At 42.5% G+C, this 21000-nt stretch overlaps 1 protein-coding gene across 1 annotated transcript in view; it reads left to right on the top strand.

The window, feature by feature from the left end:
- Positions 1 to 21000, top strand: part of LTBP2 (latent transforming growth factor beta binding protein 2) — a 134033-nt gene that overhangs the window by 26823 nt on the left and 86210 nt on the right. The window lies entirely within an intron of this gene.

Genomic DNA, 21000 nt, shown 5'->3' with positions numbered 1-21000 from the left:
CATATTCATGAATGGCTTTTGCTGTACTCTGCTAGGCCATGGGCCTTGCAATCCTGCAGTTCTGCTGCATGGCCCATGATTGCATAGTGTAGGGGTTAGCAAGGTTTATCTTGCCTGGGCTGGAGCGGTCCTGCAGAGATCTCCATGGTCCAGATCGTGGTCATGCACACAATTTTCAGCACCACGGAAGTGAGTCCCAGCACCGTGCAGCGCCGGTTTAGCGCAGCGCGTGAGCCGGCAACTCAGTTCGGAGGTGGTTCATGGACCAGTCAAACGACCTCTATGGGCTGCTTCTGGCCCATGGGCCTTAGGTTGCTGACCCCTGGCATAGTGGAACACATAAATCCAGCAGCTTAAGGAAGAAGCTAGTGACAATACAGATATTGTTGTTGTTGTTGGCTGCTATTCTGAAAAAAGAAGCAGAAACAGGTTTGTGGCTCTTTGTGGAGAAAAGTGTACAAATATGTTGAGTGACTCCTCCTCAGTGCCCAAAACCTTTGGCAGCTTTAGATGGTTTTCCCTCCACAATTAATGGCTGCCATTCTTTCCAGTCCGATTGCTTAAATCCCATTACATAGAAGTCAGTGGCATTTAAATAGCCTATGTGCAGGATTGCATCCTGAGTCTTTAATGACTGGTGGAATCTGAGCCACTGAGTAAAACTTGTGAAATCACAGACTGTGACCTTCCTGATGTGGAACAAGAATGCTTCCAGGCATTTCTTTTATATATATATATGTATATGTATGTATGTGTGTATACACACACACACACATATATACCGTATTTTTCGCCCTATAGGATGCACATTTTCCCCTCCAAAAATGAAGGGGAAATGTGTGTGCGTCCTATGGGGCGAATGCAGGCTTTTGCTCTCCAGGCTTCAGGAAGCTCTGCGCAACCCTCGGGAGACCGGCTCCGAGGGTTGTGCAGAGCTGCCTGCAGTCCCGGGCTCAGCGCAGCTCTGCACGGCCATCGGGAGCGGGGTGCGAAGTCCCACCCGGCTTCCGATGGCTGCGCAGAGCTGCCTGCAGTCCCGGGCTCAGCGTACTTCTCCCCATCGCCAGCCCCACAAGCTCGGGGGACAGCGGGGAGGCGGAGCGCGCCTTCCCGCTGTTCCCTGACCTGGTTCTTCCAGCCCCGCACCTGGGTGGAAAATAATTTCCCCCCCTTTATTCCCCCCCCCCAAAATCTAGGTACGTCCTATGGGCCGGTGTGTCCTATGGGGCACAAAATACGGTACATATACATATACATATACACATACACATACACACATATATTCAGTATACACATCCCACCCTTCAACAAATGAGATCCCATTTTCACACCAGCTCTTTCTCCATGTGATGAATTTGCCTAACAAATCTGGGATGTCAGGGCATAAAGGCACTCAGATATCTTAATATGACTGACATTAATTCTTAGGCAGCTAGATGGAGAGAAAGAACATACATTCAGATATTGAATACTCTGTGCAGGCAGCCAGACACAGTGATTAGTAGTGAGCCTTGGGATTTGGGACTGCCCCAGCTGCTCTTCACTGCTTAAGACTTGCTGGCTCTGTCCCAAGGAAATACAACTCCACTAACAAGGGGATTTTTATTTTTAAATTTCAATATGAAAGGCTCAAAATATCCTATTACCCATGCACACCCCCTGTCACCTTAATGTTAGCATTTGACACTTCTATTAATTTATTTTTTCCTCAATGCAGCTTTCATAAAAAAGTGAAATAATATTTTTGGCCAATTTACGACTTAAAGCTGCAATCAATTCCTCACAGCATTATACTTTTCATTTTAAAATGTTTCATGGGTGATTTTTTGGGGGTGGGTAGGTAGCTGATTTCATTAAAATACACATGCCCAGATATTTAGAAAAGTTGTTTTGTTGTTGATATTGTTCGTTGTGGTTCTGCTTACAATTTGAAATATAAAGTGAAATTTGACTATTTTATCAAGTCACTGGTTTTAATTTAGGCTGGTATTCAACTATACTTCTTCTTCCACCCAAATGCAAAAAATGTGCTTTGCTGCTTTTATTTTTTCTGCATTATCTGCTCTCTATTTATGTAGAAAATAGAAACTATGTACTGCTGCTACATTTCGTAACATTGATTATGTTTTCTTTTTTGTTTGTATTTATGGTTTTATATTAGTAAAAATACCACCACCCCCTTTTTAAAGAAGCTATACATTTGAAATAGCTGGTGTTTCCCCAGTCTGTAGAAGCCCTGAATTTATTTTAGGAACTTCAGCACGGATGTAAAAATACACTGTTTGCTGCCTATTGTAATGCAGATTATGGAGACGCAATTTTAAAAATTTCTTGCCCATCCAAGAAGCTTAGGCTGGCATATGTGGTTCTCCCCTCTGCCCCATTTATCATTACAACAGCCCTGTGAGGTAGGTTTGAAATAGTGAGTGGCCCAAAGTTGTCCAGTGAGCTTCATAGATGACTGGCAATTTGAACCTGCATCTCTTCAGTTCTCGTTTAACACCATAACCAGTACCCCACCTTATGGTTCTAACTGGAGCTACAGTGGAACCTTGGTTGTCGAATGCCTCCTAGTTGTATGTTTCGGCTTTTGAACGCCAAAAACCTAGTTGGCGCCACGTCCTACAGACAGAGAGAGAGAGAGAGAGAGAGAGAGAGAGGATACCGTATGTGGAGGTAACTGTATTTTAGCCTTGCTTCTCTCAGTTCTGCTTACTTGCTTGGAAAGGGCAGGTGAACAGGCAGCAAGAGCAAGAAGAATGAACTGGTCAGGAGGCCAGTGGCTTAGCGTGGGGGTGCAGGGGGGCCGGCTGCACCGGGCGCAACATCTGGGGGGGCGCACTCGCACTCGCAGCTCTCTGCCCCTACCTGGCTCGCTCACTCTCTCTCACTGCAGTGCTGGCTGTGCGAATCCGATCCGAGCCGCCGGGTCGCCGCCCACTGTGGAGGGGGGGAGGTGCCAGGCATGCGGTGCGGTGCGGAGAGAGAACGAGGGACTATCTGGGGGAGGGACAGTGCAGCGGGGGGCGCAAATTACTTGCCTTGCCCCAGGTGCTGACAACCCACGCTACGCCACTGCAGGAGGCTCCAAGTGTTGGCAGTGGGCCTCCTGCGAGGGTGTTGGCCTTGTCAGGTTTTGGGTGCTGCTGATCATGTTGATTGTGCCCATGCTCTCCTATACACTGAGGCTTTGTACACACCATACATTTAAAGCACCCCCCCCAAAAAAGAACCCTGGAAGCAGGAAAGTACCTTTCATGAATGTGTGGACTATTTTTAAATTGTTTTAATTGCTTACTAGTATCAGGGGACTCATTCAGGGTTTACAGCTTTATTTTGCTTTGGTTCTTGCTTAACACACACACACACACACAGGGGTGGTCTTTACCACAGTCATCTATCCTGTTAAATAATGGTGGAAATGAATTTGGCTTCTGTGGTTTTGGAGAACATTTCAAAGAGACACAGTATAGTCTTAGGCTGCCTCTCAAGCTATCCAAACTTTGAAATACCCTCTGTTCCCAAGGGAGAGTGAAGTAAGTTTAGGCTTGCTTTCCTAACCACTTACTGCCTTAACTGGCCAGGATTGAGGTGAGACCTTAAACAAGGTGCTACATTGGTGGCCTTCACTGTAGGTCTCCGCCAAAAAAAGTACTTTTTCTTCCTTCAAATGTGATATATCAACAAATGACAAGGCTTCCCAAGTGTATCTCTTTAAGATGTTCCAGAAGCTTTTGCTTTCATCTTTATGCTGAGTTATTGGTCCTATTTTGGCCTCTGGAAAGATCTTCTCCATCTGTTCCAGAGAGGTTTTCAACAAAACATCCTGGCATCTAAGAAGCAGCGAGTGCCCATTTGCTGTCTCTCTGCTTTGTTGGAAAACTTCAGCTGTTAGCTTAAGCATCTCACACGTTTAAGAGAGAAACTTCACCCATCAGTCCATGTAATTGGCACTCCCAAAATCTTGCACTGGTGCTACTAGGTTTGTCTGTTCTGATCATTCCTTCTGATGTGATGAATCCTTAACTGTGCTTCTGTTGATAACTGGCACCAGCTGGAGAATAGAAACCCTTGCAAATGCCAAGGAGAGATGGCAGCCAACTTTCTGTTGGGCATTTTTGAGAAAGTTAGGACCCAACCATATGCTGCAGCTGATAGATTAACTTCATTTTCACACAGTGCCTTGCTTTTAAAAGCCTTTGCTAGCTAGTTTTAATAACCCAATATATACATGATTTGCTGATGCTTTGAACATTTGCATTGCCTATCTACTGTAAATGTATCCTGGTGCCCAGTACATGGAGAGTGACAATGTTTGTAGTTGTTTATCATTATTACATTATCTTAAACTTTAGGTTTTAAACAACAACAACACTAAAACGAGGCCTTCATATGTTCATGAAGTTTTCACACCAAATAACTAATACTCTTGACAATCAAAAGAGATTTCATTGGTTTTGGAGCTTACTGGGAATACCAATATGAATGGAAACCAAATTTGCATTGGCGCACACTAATGTTTTCCCCAGAAGCAACTGGTCAGTCAACATGATTATGCCCATGCATGTCTTTTTCTGATATAGAATAGTGTTCCTTCTCCACTTTCTAGTCTCTTATTTCAGCAAAACACAATTTTGATACAGCAGCCAAGAAGTTCTTTGGTCCTCACAACCATCAGAGTGTGGATATCATATGATACTCTCTATTGTTGTTTTTCCTTTTTCCTTTCCTTTTTCTAAAATAAGCAAAAAAAATCCTAATGCCAGTCAAAGTTAAATTATATAAATAGCAGTTCTACTTAGAACAATGAGAAACTCCTAACTTTCAGCCCATCTTTTGACAGAGTTTCAAATACCTTTGGCAAGCACTTCTGGAAACTTAAAATACGAGAACTCTCCAAGAAAAGTGTTAATGTCTTTTGTTCCTGCATGAAAATACTATTTCTAAATCACAGTGCGCGCAGCATCAGTACTGTATTTTGAAAGAGTTGTTCTGGATACTATTCTTAAACATAATTCTTTTTGAACAGTTTACTAACTGGGGAGAGGGATTTGTATGCGCTTCACAAATCATCTCCTGGGGGAGAAGGAACAGATTTTGTGTCAGTAAGACAAACTGATATTTTATACCTTTCCTTAAACACAAACGTTAGGAAATGTGTGCCTAGTAGGATGCAGATACAGCTTATATATGGTATGGGAGAGTGTATATCACATCCATGTTTCAGCCTTGAAAATGCTTATTTTGGAGCAGCCATATGATTTCTGGGGCAACCAAATTCAAGGCCACAGCTTTGTTTGCAGCCAAATGTTATCTTACACAGTGATTTTTTTCAATGTAATATGTGACATTTATTCCTAATAGAATGACTGCTGTCAATCATTCTGTTTTGCTTTCCCCAATGCTGATGTTTTAGGACTTCATTCCCCATAATCCCTAGCCGACATGGGCACTGTTCAGGGATTATGGGAGATGTAGTCCAACAACCTCTGAAGGAAGACTGTTGTGAATGGTATGATAAGAGTCTTCTTAGGTAAGAGTCAACAGCGCTGGTTAAACTGGTTGCCCAGCTACCGTTCCATTACACAATATATAAAAGAAAATGCTATCCATAATAAACCATACTCATATATTTTAAATGAAATAGATTTTGCTGTTGTGCATGTCTACATTATCAACCTTATGTTATTGGAAGCAAAGGGCAGGGAAAGAAGAGATGAAGAATGGAAGTAATTTCCTAAACGAAGAAGGAATCCTGACCTTGCCCCACCCTGCTACTAAGCACTGAAGATGGAGGCTGAAGTGATGAGAGTGGAGAGAGTCTTCTTCCATCCTTCTCCATCTGTCACTGAGGCCACTGCCATGGGCAGAGCATGGAGTGGGACCAGGTCTGCTTTCCCCCCAAATGTTCCTGACCCAGCCATGGCCTTTAAGCCCTGAGAAAGAGATCAACACTACATCACCTCCTCCTTCAAAGTTAAAAAGGGCACCAGAGAGCCAGTGTGGTGGTTAAGAGCGGTAGACTAGTAATCTGGTGAACCTTGTTTGTGTCTCTGCTCCTCCACATGCAGCTGCTGGGTGACCTTGGGCTTGTCACACTTCTCTGAAGTCTCTCAGCCTCACTCACCTCACAGAGTGTTTGTTGTGGGGAAGGAAGGGAAAGGAGATTGTTAGCTGCTTTGAGACTCCTTAGGGTAGTGATAAAGCGGGATATCAAATCCAAACTCTTCTTCTTCAGAGGATTGCCTGCTGAATTTGGTTCCTGGTATGTGAGGAACAACTAACGCTTGTTGGCTTTCAAGAAGCTTTGTGAAAAAGATAGATTGAAATGTTGCTTGAAAGATATGATAAGATTAAGATTGGTAAAGTGCAATATAAATTTAAGAAATGTGAGTAGTAGTGATAATATGGAGAACTGTCAGATAGGCTGAGGGAAGTCCAAAAGATGTATATGTAAAAGGCGAATGTTAAATATGGATGGAATGTATATTGGAAACTGAATAAAAATTAATTATATATAAAAAAAGAATTTGGTTCCTGGTTTTAAAATCTTATGCATTCGCCGGAGTGACCATGCTATGTGAATACAGCAAGGGGCTCAAAAATGCTTTTCGTACTCCCCTGTAAAAATGGCCTATAAAGTGAACAAGGACAGAGATGAGATACTGGCTCAGACATTGTCTCTAATCCCTTTGCTAATGAGCAACTGGGAGGACGTGGTTGGGCAGAAGCACCAGGAGGCTTATTCCCTGTATTCTTGCAATGCCAAAGGTTTGTGGAGAGAACACAATGTAACTTAGCAGAACAGCCCTAATGGGTTCACAAAGCAGGAAAGGGGTCAATAGCACATTAGAGGAAATAAGGGGAAACCTAATTAGAGTAGAACATATCCAAAGGCCACCCCCACTTTAAGAAATTCTCCCCTGGTGATTGTCATTTTAAATTAGCATGCTTGCAGTTGCTCTAACTCCATAGAATGTTTCAGATTCTCTGGAGAATTTCCAGTGTTCTTGTCTTTCACATGCAAAGAAGTTCCTTCCCGGTTATGCCAAGGATCAAAATCTGTTTTCTGTTTTGTTTTGTTATTTTGTTATGCAGGGAAACCTCCCTTGTGCTCTTTCTATTGTTAAAAGAGGAAAGTGTGTTACTTTTCTGAGTAGGTATATACGTATGTATGAATGAATAAAAATAGTTGCGTTTCAGTTTTGGCACATTGCAGTAGGCCCAAAACCTATGTACTTACATGATCGCAACTTGTGTACTTTGTTGATAAATAAATAAATAAAGGGTAAGAGAGTGGGGGAAACAATAAGAAGGGGCCATGTGAGATTTCACAAGACTCTCCAGAGCCCACAAAGCAAGGTAGAGGACTTTGTGCTGGGTTTTGTATTATTATTATTAGTAGTAGTAGTAGTAGTAGTAGTAGTAGTATTTCCCTACCATCCTTCATCTGAGGATCACAGTGTGGTTTGCAATATAAAAACATGAAAATACATATCATCGTAACAAACAATACCCCCCACCCCCGTTTAAAAGGCCAGATATTGTTTAATTAGTCAAAAGCCTGAGAGGAGTGTTTTCGCCTGGCACGTAAAGATATGTGTTTGGTGATCACATAACTCTTTTCTGCCATGGGAATAGTTTTAAAGCTCTCTGCCTTGCTTATGGGGCTCTGGGAAGGTTGTGGGAGTGTCCCAGTGCCCTCACATGACATGTTCCCAGAACATGGTAAGCAATGCAGAGGGCTTAAAATCTATTTCAGTTGCAGGAAAGCCTAGCACAGAAAGAGCTTTTTAAGCCCTCTACCTTGTTTACCAGCTTGTAGGAAGGTTGTATGAGGGCTCTGGAAGGCCCTATGGAGACTCCCAAGGTTTTCCTTGTTTGATGTGCAGCTTTGGACAGGTAGGGATTCTCACATAGGTGTGGGGCGGTTCTGGGGGGTGGGGTGCCTTCCTGACTTTACACGATTTCGCCTTTGTGCACAGACCACCAGAACGTAACCCCCACATAAGCTTTGGGCCTGCTGTATGAAAGTTGGACCTGAATGAAATCAAACTGTAGTTTGCTGCTATGTTGAAAATGCAGCTACAAGGACCTGGGCTGGATCTAGACATATCCAAACAGCATTTCAGGAAAACACGCTGTAAACTTTATTATGGGAAATCACGTTGGTGAGAGGTGGGACTCCATAGCACCATATGGTGTCACAGTGTTAAAACGCATATAAACCGGTTTTTCTTTACTAATGTAGCTGAGCCCCTGGTGTTGTGCTATTCAAAATCTCAACATCTGTAGCCTAGCTGAAAATACTTTGCCAATCTAAGCTTCTTAGGCATACAAGTAGCCAGCACTGACTTGAGATATCATTTGCCAGCCTCTTTATTGGGTGAATTCTCTGGAAAGATCAGCATGTAATCTGTAGACAGTATATATGGTTTTGCACCATCTTTGGCTGCATTATGCATGCATGTTAAAAACATATTTTCTGTATCCAGAGCCTACAGGCCAAGGACAAATTAATATATTTCACTGAATATACTCCAGTTGTTCAGGTACTGGCTCAGAACACTGCTTCCATACTGCCTCATTCACACACATGTGGGGTGTGAGCGTCCAACTGACATCATCATCCATTCGTGATATTCCAATATTTTCCCAGTATCTCGTCCATCTTTTTTTACAACTAAAGAAAATCTGACTCTTTCAAACAGCTGGAAGAGAAGGGCAACCAAACATTGACTGGAGAACTTCATCACAAATTTCAGATATGGTTTACATATTGTTTGGGAAAGCGCAGGTTTGATAGATTTGACTTTTAGTCTGTACTGAACTGCATTTCTCTTTAATCCGTACTTACAGGTGTTCCTTACATACTTTGGCAGCTGCCTGCCTGCCATCTGAGGGGTCAACACTTTGGTCCATTAGTTCCACAGCCATCCAGTTAGCATAACAACAAAAATCATATAGGCATGGTATGATTACCGTTTACTCTGGCTTCAATGTGCTCCCACTGCTGATGTTTGAAGCTGAGCCACAGTTCATATCCATCTTCTTGAGAAATACTGTTGTTTGATGGGTTTTCCCTCAAACCAGCTTCCATCCAATCTGAAAACGTAAGCCACATTCACTACAGAGTTAAGCTGAGGTGTGTACATTTGAGACAGCCATTGCACATGTGCAGATGACAGCTTCGTGAAGAAGCGTTCAGGAGGGTTGTTGGTGTGGGGAAACCAAACACATAAAGCACACCAGGTGATGACATTTTTCGCTCCCTTATTGCGGTGTACAGCAATGTGGAAATGGACTTGAAACACAATGGGGAAAAGCAACCTTGATGATTTTTAAACTGCTAATCTGTGCAAAGACTAAGGATCTCAGCAAAATGCAGGGCAACTGGTGGCTCTTGGCTATGTGAGAGTTTTGTGTGGTGCTGTTGCTGGGGACCCAAGCCTCCCTGTGGATAACATTTGAAAGAGCTCTAGATACTGATGAAATTTGTATAGCTAGTTGCTAAACGCTAAGTTATTTGGCACCTCCCAAGTAGATAAAAATACAGGAAACCATCCCTATCTCTTATCCCTTTTTTAAAGCCTACAACAAAACCTAAATTAGTTTTATTAGACATTTCTTTGCTTAGATGTTTGTATATTAAGTGTGCTGAATGTATTAAGCACGGAGGGAATTACTGGCAGAAAGCTAAATCATGCAGATGATATCTGCTTTTAATTCTGTGCTCATTTCTATTTTTGTAGAAGCAAATTCCATGGATGAAAATCCAGCTTCCATGAAAGTGCCATCATCTATATTTCACAGTGTCCACTGACATTTTGAGCCAGAGCCATTTTCTTCATTATGCAGGATGAGATGGTAGATTGAAGTGGTACGATCCAGAATTCTAGCACTGCAGATCTGTTTTTGTTTCCCTGCAAGTTGTAGATGATCATATGAAAAGTTTAGTATAACCCTCTCCCTGGTGTGCTAGTTTACTACATCAGTGAAGACTAGAAAATGTTAATGTGGTAATATGGTCTCCCACAGTGTTCAGTGGCGCAGCTGAGATTAGAATTCTGCTATTTTATTCTGTGTAATGTGAAGAATGGTTCTAGAATACTGCTACGATATGAGGTTGCATTTTCTCTTGTTGAATTTTCTGCAAAGTGGTGGTTTCCCCCCACATTTTCCCATTCTGAGGTGGATCTAGTTGATTGTGAATGCATGGATCTTGATGTCCAAGCCTGCATGAGTTGGGGAACTTGTGGCCTTCCAGATGTGGTTGGACTACAAATCCCATCACCTGTGACCATTGGCCATGCTACCTGGAAGGGATTAGAGTCCAAAAACATTCAGAGGACGACATCCCTGCTGTATGTGAATGAAGTTGGATGCTATCACATGCTCAGTCACAACAGAGTGCTGTGTGCAGAATGCTTAATTTGGGATCTTCCAGTATTAACTACTTTCTGCTCCATATAGTCATAGCAGTAACCACAGCAAAGCCTTAGAGAAACAAATCTACAAGAAAGACAATAATCTGATGGCAGATACTTTGCGGGCAGGCAGTGGTGTTTTCTTTGAAGCACTTTCCCCTTCTATCTTCCCTTTGTTTAATTTGAGAAGGAATATAAAAACTCTGAGAGACAAACCCATCCATATGTTTAAGGAACAAAGCTGGGAATTAGTTATGGAGTACTGCTGCTTCGAATTATGTTGCTTCATCCATTTCACCTAATAAATTCTTTTTGGAGTTAAACGCTTTAAGAGACTCTAGTAAGTAGAATGTTAGTTTTGCTCTATGGCAGGCAGAGGAGGAGGATGGGCTGGAACGCCCATGAAAGAGTGGATGGGAGGCGGAAGAGCTGTGTTTTTTCTTTTTTGCTGCTATGGAAGTTTTTAAAGGGATTTGTATGATACTCAGGCCGGCACAGTTGACAATTCTAGAGAAAAGGTCTGAATAATTTCAGGACATTGCCGTTGATTTCTATATTACTTTTGATGGTTGAATGGAAGTATTTATTAACTTATAGCACTGGATATCATCGTTACAACATGAAATTGGATGCCTTTCCAAAGTCAAACAAATATTATTTATAAAAGAGGTCAGCTACCAAGGAAAGTAGGTATTTTTGGCTATCCCACTCCTGTCTGAGAGGGAGAGTGATGAGAGAAGTGTCTGGTGCACTAGAAACAGTTCCCAGCTAGTATTATTGCAAGTGAGAAGGGAAGGGGGAACATTGGGTTTGTGTAGCAGAGGAGTTGATGTGTTAAGAGGCCTTTTCTGTTGGGAAGCCTTGTAGTCTTGTGTGTTGTGGTTACTGGCTTGCCCTCTCTGATTGTAGCAAAGTGAGACAAGTTCTCTTTGGTTGCCTTGTACAATGTGGAGAGATAAGCCGTTTTCTACATTGTCCCACATTCCAAATTAAATCTTAAGAGCTACCTTGTATTTCACATTGTTTGTGAGCTGTGCGATTTGAGAAACCCCAGTGCTGCTATTGAAAGCACCTGCACTTTGACACAAAGAATGACCCATCCACATTCTGCCTAGACATTTCATGACCACTTAATAGATTGAAGAGGGAAAGCTTCTAGGTTGTGGCTAGTTTGGGACTTTCCAAGCCTGGCTACTTATTTTTGTCCCTGTAGGCTTGGTTGTCTGTGTGGTGTCCATTCTTCTCTAGTGATTCAGTGGAAAATTACATAAGAGAAGGAAGTGAATCACTGACTTATGGTTTAGATGGCTTTAAACAAGGAGGGCTGCTGGCCAATAGGGAAAGTGGATGGGATGGGACAGAAACTGAAAAGGGAATTTTAAGTTGAAACAAAATGGGCTGGTTATCAGGAGATGACCATGATTTAGTTCTTTGTTTGGAAGCTGCTCACACACCCATTAGACCAACGATATCTGCATGGAATTGCCAGCACTTTAATTGTGTACATTTGCGAAGAAGCAATTCCTTGTAGCCTTTGACTTGGATGGTCAACAGTTCCTTGAAAAGCTGAGGTAATAAGTTGTGGAAGACTTTGTGGAAAGCATGAGGTGGCAACTTAATAACATTTCAGCACCTACTAGTGTACCCTCTGATGACTGATTAAGCTATACTCGGAGTAGACTCATTGAAATCAATAGGATATGGTCAACTTACGGCCATTAATTTTAGTAATTTGTTAGGGTTTTCCTGTTGCTCAGTAACATGCTCCTTTGCTCAAGTTAAATAAGTTTATTGTGCTGGTCGAAGACCATGACAAAACCATACAAAGACAATCAATTAAAAAATATAACGAATTCTCTGCTTAAAGCAACAGAAGCATGCAATGAGAGAATTGGGGAGCCACCACAACCTTATACAGCATATTCCAAATTATACCTCCAAACATTCCTTAAAAGTTGACTGCTATTCCTTTTTCATAGTCTTTCTTGGTGCCAGCACAAAAAGGGTCACTTTATGAGTCACTGAGGCATTTGAGTCACTCAGCAGCCACAAAACCCTCCCAAGCAAGGAGAGACTGCTTTCTTGAACAAACAGGATTTAGAAAGTGTCTCCTAGATTCTGAGTATAATGGGCAATGTAGCAAATAATAAAAAAGTCTTCTTGCAGTTGTTCACATATGCAGATTATCTGTGTATGAAATCTTGTTATTGCGCCCATCCAGCACGGCTGAGGACATTGCCTGGAAATGCATCTCAATAAAGGCAGATCTTAATGGAACAAGCAAGAGTTTAGACAAATGACTGGCTCTAAAATGCTCCATTTTAAAGAGAGGAAACCAATAAGAAAATATGGAAGATTGTAGGTCCCTTCTGGATTCTGTCCAGTAGGGCTCCATTTGTGATGTGCCCAGTATATCCATGTTTCAATTTTATCTAGGGCAGAGGGCACTTCAAGACTGTCACTGTTTTTGGGTGGGATCCAATTACATGCCAGCAAATTCAGGTTGTGGAGCACGCCCTCTCCTCCCCCCAAAACTGGACTTTTTGAGATAAGGAAAGGGAAAGTGTGGGATAGCATTAACTTGATGTGGTGTTGTCTAACATCCCTGCAACCAAAATAGAATGAATGCTCAGTATAGTAGCTGGAGGATGGTGGCCTGTTGAGTCAAGTCTCAAATAACTGGTATCTTCATGGGTATAGACATATGGGAATTAGACACTGGGAACTCCTTTTCTGCAAATGTTCCCCAGGTCCCCCTACTGGGATTACTTTCAATATACTGTTGCACGCTACCCCAGTCTCCAAGTAGTGTAAGATTCCAGAGCAGGGGTCAGCAAACTTTTTCAGCAGGGGGCCGGTCCACTGTCCCTCAGACCTTGTGGGGGGCCGGAATTTATTTTGAAAAAATAAATAAATAAACAAATTCCTATGCCCCACAAATAACCCAGATATGCATTTTAAATAAAAGGACACATTCTACTCATGTAAAAACACACTGATTCCCGGACTGTCCGTGAGCTGGATTGAGAAGGTGATTGGGCCGCATCCGGCTCCCGGACCTTAGGTTGTCTATCCCTGTTCCAGAGGTTTCAAGCACTTATGGAAGGTTTGTGCTTCCTTTGGAATGATATATGGTTAATTTACACACATACACAACCTGAGCCTAGAGTGGAGAAGTTCCCAGCATTACACTTGAAGAGGGCCTTGTTTTCTCCATAGCCGCAGCCTTGGATTCAAACAGAAATCAAACATCACTCAGACTCTCTGGCTTCTTAGCCTCTCACTTTTCTTTTTGCTTCTAGCTCACATCAATCAACTCTACCTTTGTTCTTCTAACTGCCTACAAATTGAGGAAGAGGCCCCTGCCCGTTTACCATCTCACACAGAGCCCCTTCCTTTGTTCTCTTTAATGGCCCATCACCTAGGCTATCGCCTCACCAGAAAGCTATCATGGCTATTCCAAGAATTAGAAAGAAGCCCAGGCATTCAGCCTACCTCCCCCCTAAAACTCACAACAATACTTTCAGAACCTAGCTAGGGGGAAGCAATGAAAAATAGCTTGGGGGGGGCATTTCCCGGGGAGTCCCTCTCGCTTCCACCTGCCAATCCATCGTTGCAAGTAAACCCCTGGCCCCAGGACAGAAACATGAGAAACCAAGCTTTCCTTGCAGCATCTAGGTCTACTCTGAATGGATGGTTGTGCAGAAATGTTTGTCAACACAGGTCATCTATTGCTTTCAGACTTTGCATATTTCAGCCTTCTTTTAAACAGAATCCTGATTTTTTTTTAAAAAAAATCTTTTTTAAGTGTGCTAAAATTATTTTCTTTGGTATTTAATGGCCTCTAAGAATGGAAGGGGCTGAAATGTGCATGCATGAGCAGCAGCTGAAGCAGTAACCTTGAGAAATAAGAATGTATTGACTGCCAAAATATGTCCCATGGTTATCATAAGAGCCAATTAAAACCATGCAAGTAAAAAGTACCAGATTGTTCAGCCATATAACCCAACACTGTTCACTTACGAGTGGTTCTCCAGGGTCTCAAGCAAATTTCTCCTTAGTCCTGTTCCATGATATCCTTTTAGTTGAAGATGCCAAAGTTTAGATCTGGAACCTTTTGCAGACAGAGCATGCTCTTTAGTGTTAAATTATGGCTCCTTGATTCTTGAAACCTGGCAGGTGAATTTATCTCTTCATTGCATCCCATCCCACCCCACCCCACCCATGACCTCTCATAAGTCTACTTAAAAACTCTGTTCAGACTTGTTACCAAAGCATACCATTTTACTTGTAAGGATTTTTGCAGGGCTGTATGAAATCCATCACATTTTGTATTATTTCCTGTGCACAGTGGACAGCACACAGCAGCACTTTCAGGGGCTAATGATAGGGAGCAGATGTAACAAGACCTCCAGTCACTTGTTGTAAGCGAGGTTTCCAAAGAGTCTTGCTCACAGTTCTGTGGCCTCCACCTTTGACATCAGCTTGTTTTATTAGAAACATATGAACTAGTTTCAAGGCACTGGTGGAGTAATGGGGAAGTAGAATGGAGGGCGTGGCAGAGATACTATGATGATGAGGTGTTGGGTGACCCTGGAAAGGATGAGTTCACTAGATGGGATGCCATCATTTTGTTGCTGCCTACACAGTGTCTGAGTCTTACAGACAAGTTCATCCTGATTCCTTTTGGAGGGCAGTGTTGGGTGGTACAATGAACTCTAGGAAAGAATGAAAGGGTTAGAAGAATAAGGAAAATGGATATTTGTGTTCAGTGTATAAAGTAAAAACAAACAGCTGGAGGAGATATTCCAAGAACAGTTTGTGCTTTGTAGGCCAGGACAGTCGTTTCTCAATATAACTTTGGCCTGTGTGTGAGCTTCTGGATAATGTTAACCACTGGAAAGTTACTTTGGCTAGGAAGCTTTTGAGATCCTGATAAAGTTAATGAAAATATTTCCTTTCTTCGGCTGTGCTGATCTTGCTTTGATTCTAGGAGAGGCTCAGGATGTAATTCTCATTATCCCTATGATGTTTTATGCTTCGTAACATGACCATTTACCTTATCAAAAGTGCAGGGTTGTAAAAGTACCCCAGTGTATCTCATGTATGGTCTGCATTGCAGCACCAGCCATTGCCTAAGCATTATGGGGTGGGGAAAGACCTTACCTGGATCCAGCGGACCTCATTCTGAGCTGCAAGTCAGGTGGGGGGAATTGAGCCTCATGTTGGAGGATATTTGTGCAAAGTTAGTTCTTTATATCTGTGTGCCTGTATGGAATGTCCAGGTCGTGTGAGATTTGCTGAAGCCACTCAGGAGCAGCATTAGAGAACAGAACAATCAACATTCTAAACAGTGAGCTGCTGGTCAAGGACTTCCTCTGGAAAAAGACAGAGCAAGCAAGCGAGCAGTTGGATACAACTCCAGGTCCAGGGCCTGTGCATTTGAAATTCCTTGTGGGAATGCTGTCCCAAGAACTATGTCCAAGACTTCTCGCTGGCATTTTCTAAACTCAGGAGAAGCCATGGGGTGTGGCATCTGAAAGGAGAGATAAACACCATCAGGGCTATTGAGATCCCAGGAAAAGCAAGATCCAGTACAGCTGATAGGATTTACTGACTCTGGGTAAATAAGCTGAGCCTCTGGTCTATGGAGTGCATAGGAAGAACTGTCACAAAAGCTTTCAGCAATTTCTCATAGGAAAGGTGCTGTAATCCTCTGACTATTTTGTTTCTTGTTTCTTTTTGCACCTTTTCCTATTGTATAATATCTTTGTGAGGATGGAGCAACAAGAACTGCAAAGGGTTTTCCAAAAGGGATTCCAGCATAGATTTGTATAGTGATGTTAAAAGAACAGCTGTTTCATTTTCAGTCCCTTTCCAAATAGTACCTAGCATAGCATTGCCATTGCACAATAAGTTTACATACCACCCCAAGATCTTTCCCCTGATTTATCACTTCTTCAGTCTCATTGGTGTATAGGTGGAGCTAGGATATTTCCTCCAGAATTTGCAGCGCTTTACACATTTACACTGAGCCTCATTTGCTGCTGTTTATCCAGTTTAGAATGTGATTTTTAAAAGGAGCTTTTATTTACTAGGTTATTCACCTTGCTCAGCGGTAAGGTCTAAGGCAGCTTTATGCCCTCCAGATGTTTTGATCACCATTGCTGATCATTGGTTGTGCTGCGTGTGGCTGATGGGAGTTGTCTGAAAATCATGATGGCACACGGTGTTGCCAGAACTGTGGTTTCTTAGAATACCCAAATAGTGTGTGTGTGTGTGTGTGTGTGTAACTTCTTCCACTAAATGTGCTGCCAGTGAGAAAACTCATATGTTTAGTAGCTCAGCCATTCCATTCTTACATCCCTATAGAGCTCTAGGGTGAACTTCATGAAATCTTAGAACATGTTTCTCTACTATAACAATTCACTCATGTTGTTCTGGACAGCTTAGTTCCTGGTGATGCATCCCTTTTATTGCCTTTTTACTAGTGTGATTTTTTGTTTTTCAAAAAAGTGATTCCTGTGGTTACCACAGGAATGTTAAACAACCATCAATGAGGGATGAAGGAAGGCTGCGTGCAGCTGAATGGGAAAGTGTGTGGATGAAACAGAAGCTGAAAAATTCTGAATGAAATTCTAATAGAACAGCCACTAGAATGTTCCCGCCTGGTGCTCAGAGATGGAGATACTTTTTGTACTCACAATAGTTTTATGAGAACTCCCATTTGTACCTGCCTGGGTATCAGAATGTTCATCTCAGTAACCTTATCAGACTTATCTTCATGTTGATCAGATATGTGATGATGAAGCTGATACGCTCAAAGTGAAAGCTGGCTTCACCAGCTTTCACATGAAGCAAAGGCAGCTGAGAAATGCTGGAGAACGCATAGTGCCATGGCTCATTTGGAAAGTGGAAAAGATTGTCCCTTGTTGGGCTCAGAGCTGTGGCTGAGCAGTCTAGACCATCAACTTCCTTTCAGCAATGTACACTCCCTGAAGAACACGCAAACTGAAACACGGCTTTCCTTCAAAATTTGTATTTCTCCATATTTTGCAATGCAGTTCTTCAGCTGCATGTACAAACCCATGTATCAGGAGACATTGTGCATAAATTAGTGAAAATAACTTACAAAAATATGTGATGTTAAGGGAATTGCTTGTAAAGTGTGTGTATCAGGAAGAATGCTCACTAAAATGCTAGTGAATTTTCATGACGATGTTTAATTTTTTAAAAAAATGCAGGCTGATGTGGAAATTTGGCAAATTCAGCTAAGACTGGAAAAATGAGAAAATAAGAAAAACTGAGAATTGTAGCTTTGTGTCTCCCTAGTGGAGGCTCAAAAACCCTCCTGAACAATGAAGGCTGCAGTAAAGAGGGCTGAAGTGGGAAGAGAGAATCACCCGGAATCAGAAACACCTTGTGTGAATGGAGCTCTGTTTTGCACCAGGTGCCTGTATCTGTAAAGGTAAAGGGACCCCGATCATTAGGTCCAGTCGTGACCGACTCTGGGGTTACGGCGCTCATCTCACTTTATTGGCTGAGGGAGCCGGCATACAGCTTCCAGGTCATGTGGCCAGCATGACTAAGCTGCTTCTGTCGAACCAGAGCAGTGCACGGAAACGCCATTTATCTTCCCGCCGGAGCGGTACCTATTTATCTACTTGCACTTTGACGTGCTTTTGAACTGCTAGGTTGGCAGGAGCAGGGACTGAGCAACGGGAGCTCACCGACCTTCTGATTGGCAAGTCCTAGGCTCTGTGGTTTAACCCACAGTGCCACCCACGTCCCAGCCTGTATCTGACTTAGGGCAATTCTCTCCCTTCTCCAAGAACTCCCTGTGCACTACCCACTCTGTTCAAGAGGACCTCAACCCTCCAGAGAATCTTTCTTGGGTGGGGGGAATATGAGGATGAGATAGCAACTCTCAGGATCGAATCCATTGTTCTTTGTTTCAATATGTACACAAGATTCATGTTGCAAGATAAAGCAGGCTGAGGAGCAGATTTCAAATAATAGTTAATGACTGAGCCACCAAAGTTAACATAGTGGGAATTCTTTTAGAATGAGCTCTCTCTGCAAACCCACCCCCAAGTATAAGAAAGAGCTGGCTCATGCTGCTCAAACCAATAGTTTGATATAGCTAACCCTTAAATTTAGCAGCAAACCTTGAATCCAAATCTTCAGGGTTTCAGGTAGGACTCCCCCCCCCCCAGCCCTGCTTCTTGGAGCTTCTTTAAGCTCTGCATCGAAACTGGGATCTCATGCGTACGAGTCTGTATTGTGCAAATGCACACGGTATATAGATGCTGCGGAAGTAGGAACGTGCAGTGAATCTGATGCAACTTGTGGGGCTTATGTGTCTCGCATAAGACCTATTTAATCTCACTGACTCACTTTAGGCTTCTTTGGAGATCTCAGTACTGACTCTGCCCTGGCTCATTTAGGATGCTGAAAAATACAGGGTGGGTCAGGGTACTTACAAACAAAGCTGTCTGGAAAGCTTGGCACTGATCCCCTGAAAGGAAAATGGGAGCCAACAGGGTGGAATGGGTTGAAAAGCCTAGGAAAGAAAGAGGTTTAGAATCTGCTGAGTTAAAACAAGCTTTGCTCTGTTGGGGTGACAACCAGCATGTGTTAAGTGGGCACTGAAGAGTGGCCTTGGGAACTGGGAGTGTATGCGTATTGTTTGCTTGACTGCTGCAAAATGCCAGGCCCCATGAATAAAATTACCCAGGGGTGGGGAATGCAAATTCACTCATGGGTGTTCATTCCCTGTAAAAGTTTCTTTCATGACTTTTATGGGTTGCGTGTTCTGTTTATTTTCTTGGCCAGGCTTCTTTTCTGGCTACATCTCTTTCCTTGTCAATGCCAGAGGCAGGAATGGGAATGCGCTTCAGCCCTTGCAGAAGATGAGTAGGCTTTTGTGGGATCACTCACGCCTGGAGGGAGATGAGAGGCTTAGGACAACAACAGCACTTTCATCATAAATACATTACCATCTTGCCCAGTCACAGCAGTGATGGCCCTTTGCTCAGGGCCAATTCATTTAACACACTGCATGCATGACTTCTGGGGTGTTGTTGTTTTTTTGAGCCCAGATAAATTTGAGCTATGGGAAAACTTCCTGAAGTGGTTTTGAACTGGGGATGTGCCAAAATGGTTATGCACAGCTCAAGAGGACCCAACAGATATATATTATTGCTACCCCACAAGCTTTTTGAATGGTGGGGGTGATATGAAGAAAAGAGGGAAATATGCATGTCCGGATCCCAACCCTTTCATAATGTTACATAATAAAGTTGCGTAATGGCAGTGGAAGAGACGGTTCTGAGAGAATCAAATAGCAGCTGGTCCAAATGGAGCTGATGATAAGGACTTAGACGTGTGGGGAAGAATGAAATTGTCATTTTGGGGAAGAATTGCAATGATAAAAATGAATGTGCTACCGAAAATGTTATTCTTGTTTCAAACAGTTCCAGTAATCAAAGGGGCAGCGATTTTTTAAAATTGGCAACGAGAAATTTCAAGGTATATCTGGCAGGGTAAGAAGCCGAGGATAAAATTTAAGATATTGATGGATGCAAAAGAAAGAGGAGGCTTCGCCCTGCCAGACTTGAAATTGTATTACGACGCATCTTGCCTCTGTTGGTTGAAGGAATGGATGAAATTAGAAGACACGGATGTGTTAGATCTTGAAGGTTTTGATAATAGATTTGGGTGGCACACGTATTTGTGGTATGACAAGAGACGAGTACATAAAGGTTTTGAAAATCACATTATAAGAAGGTCTTTGATGGAAGTGTGGGAAAGATATAAAAACTTGTTGGAACAAAAAACTCCATATTGGTTGTCACTGTTGGAGGTGATAAGTGTGAAGAAAGTCAATATGACAGGGGGTTGGGTGACATATGAGAAGTTAATGTGTAAAAGTGTAGGAAAATGGAAAATGAGACCATTTGAAGAAGTTAAGGACTATGTGAATGACTGGCTGCATTATTTTCAAAATAAAAATATAATATTAAAAAAACCAAAAAAACAAATGGAGCTGATGAAGAGGAGGCTCCAGGTTCATCTCTCCCTCTGATGCAGCCAGAAAGAATGCATGGCAATGTCGAACACAGATAGAAGCTGGAGGTGTATTGCTGGAAATGCTTTGACATATGATGTGGGCATGGCCAATGATACTTCCTTATTTGTTCTGAAGTTGTTGTCCGTATCAGTTTTGTATTGGTGAAATCCTTGATATTTGCAGGTGTCCATTTACTTTTAAATTATATTCCTGTAATTTGAAAGGACAACAGAGGGAATTTTGTGAACGTTTATGGTTGCTAAGAGACTTAGACTGTGTACACACTCCTGTTAACTCTACATCCAGTGCATTCCCATGGCTGGTTTGGGAAGTGGCATGCACACAATGTTAGCCCAAATCCATATCTATCCTGTCATTTCCTATTGATACATTTCCCCCAAAACCAGCTTCAATCCCAATTGAGTATAAGAACAATTTAGCTCAGGCATAGGCAAACTCGGCCCTCCAGATGTTTTGAGACTACAGTTCCCATCATCCCTG

The sequence above is a fragment of the Podarcis tiliguerta genome, assembly GCF_965153285.1.
Source record: "Podarcis tiliguerta genome assembly, chromosome: 1".
Taxonomy (NCBI): Eukaryota; Metazoa; Chordata; class Lepidosauria; order Squamata; family Lacertidae; genus Podarcis; species Podarcis tiliguerta.
The sequence above is the reverse complement of the archived record's forward strand: the minus strand, read 5'-3'. Positions and strand labels throughout refer to the sequence as shown.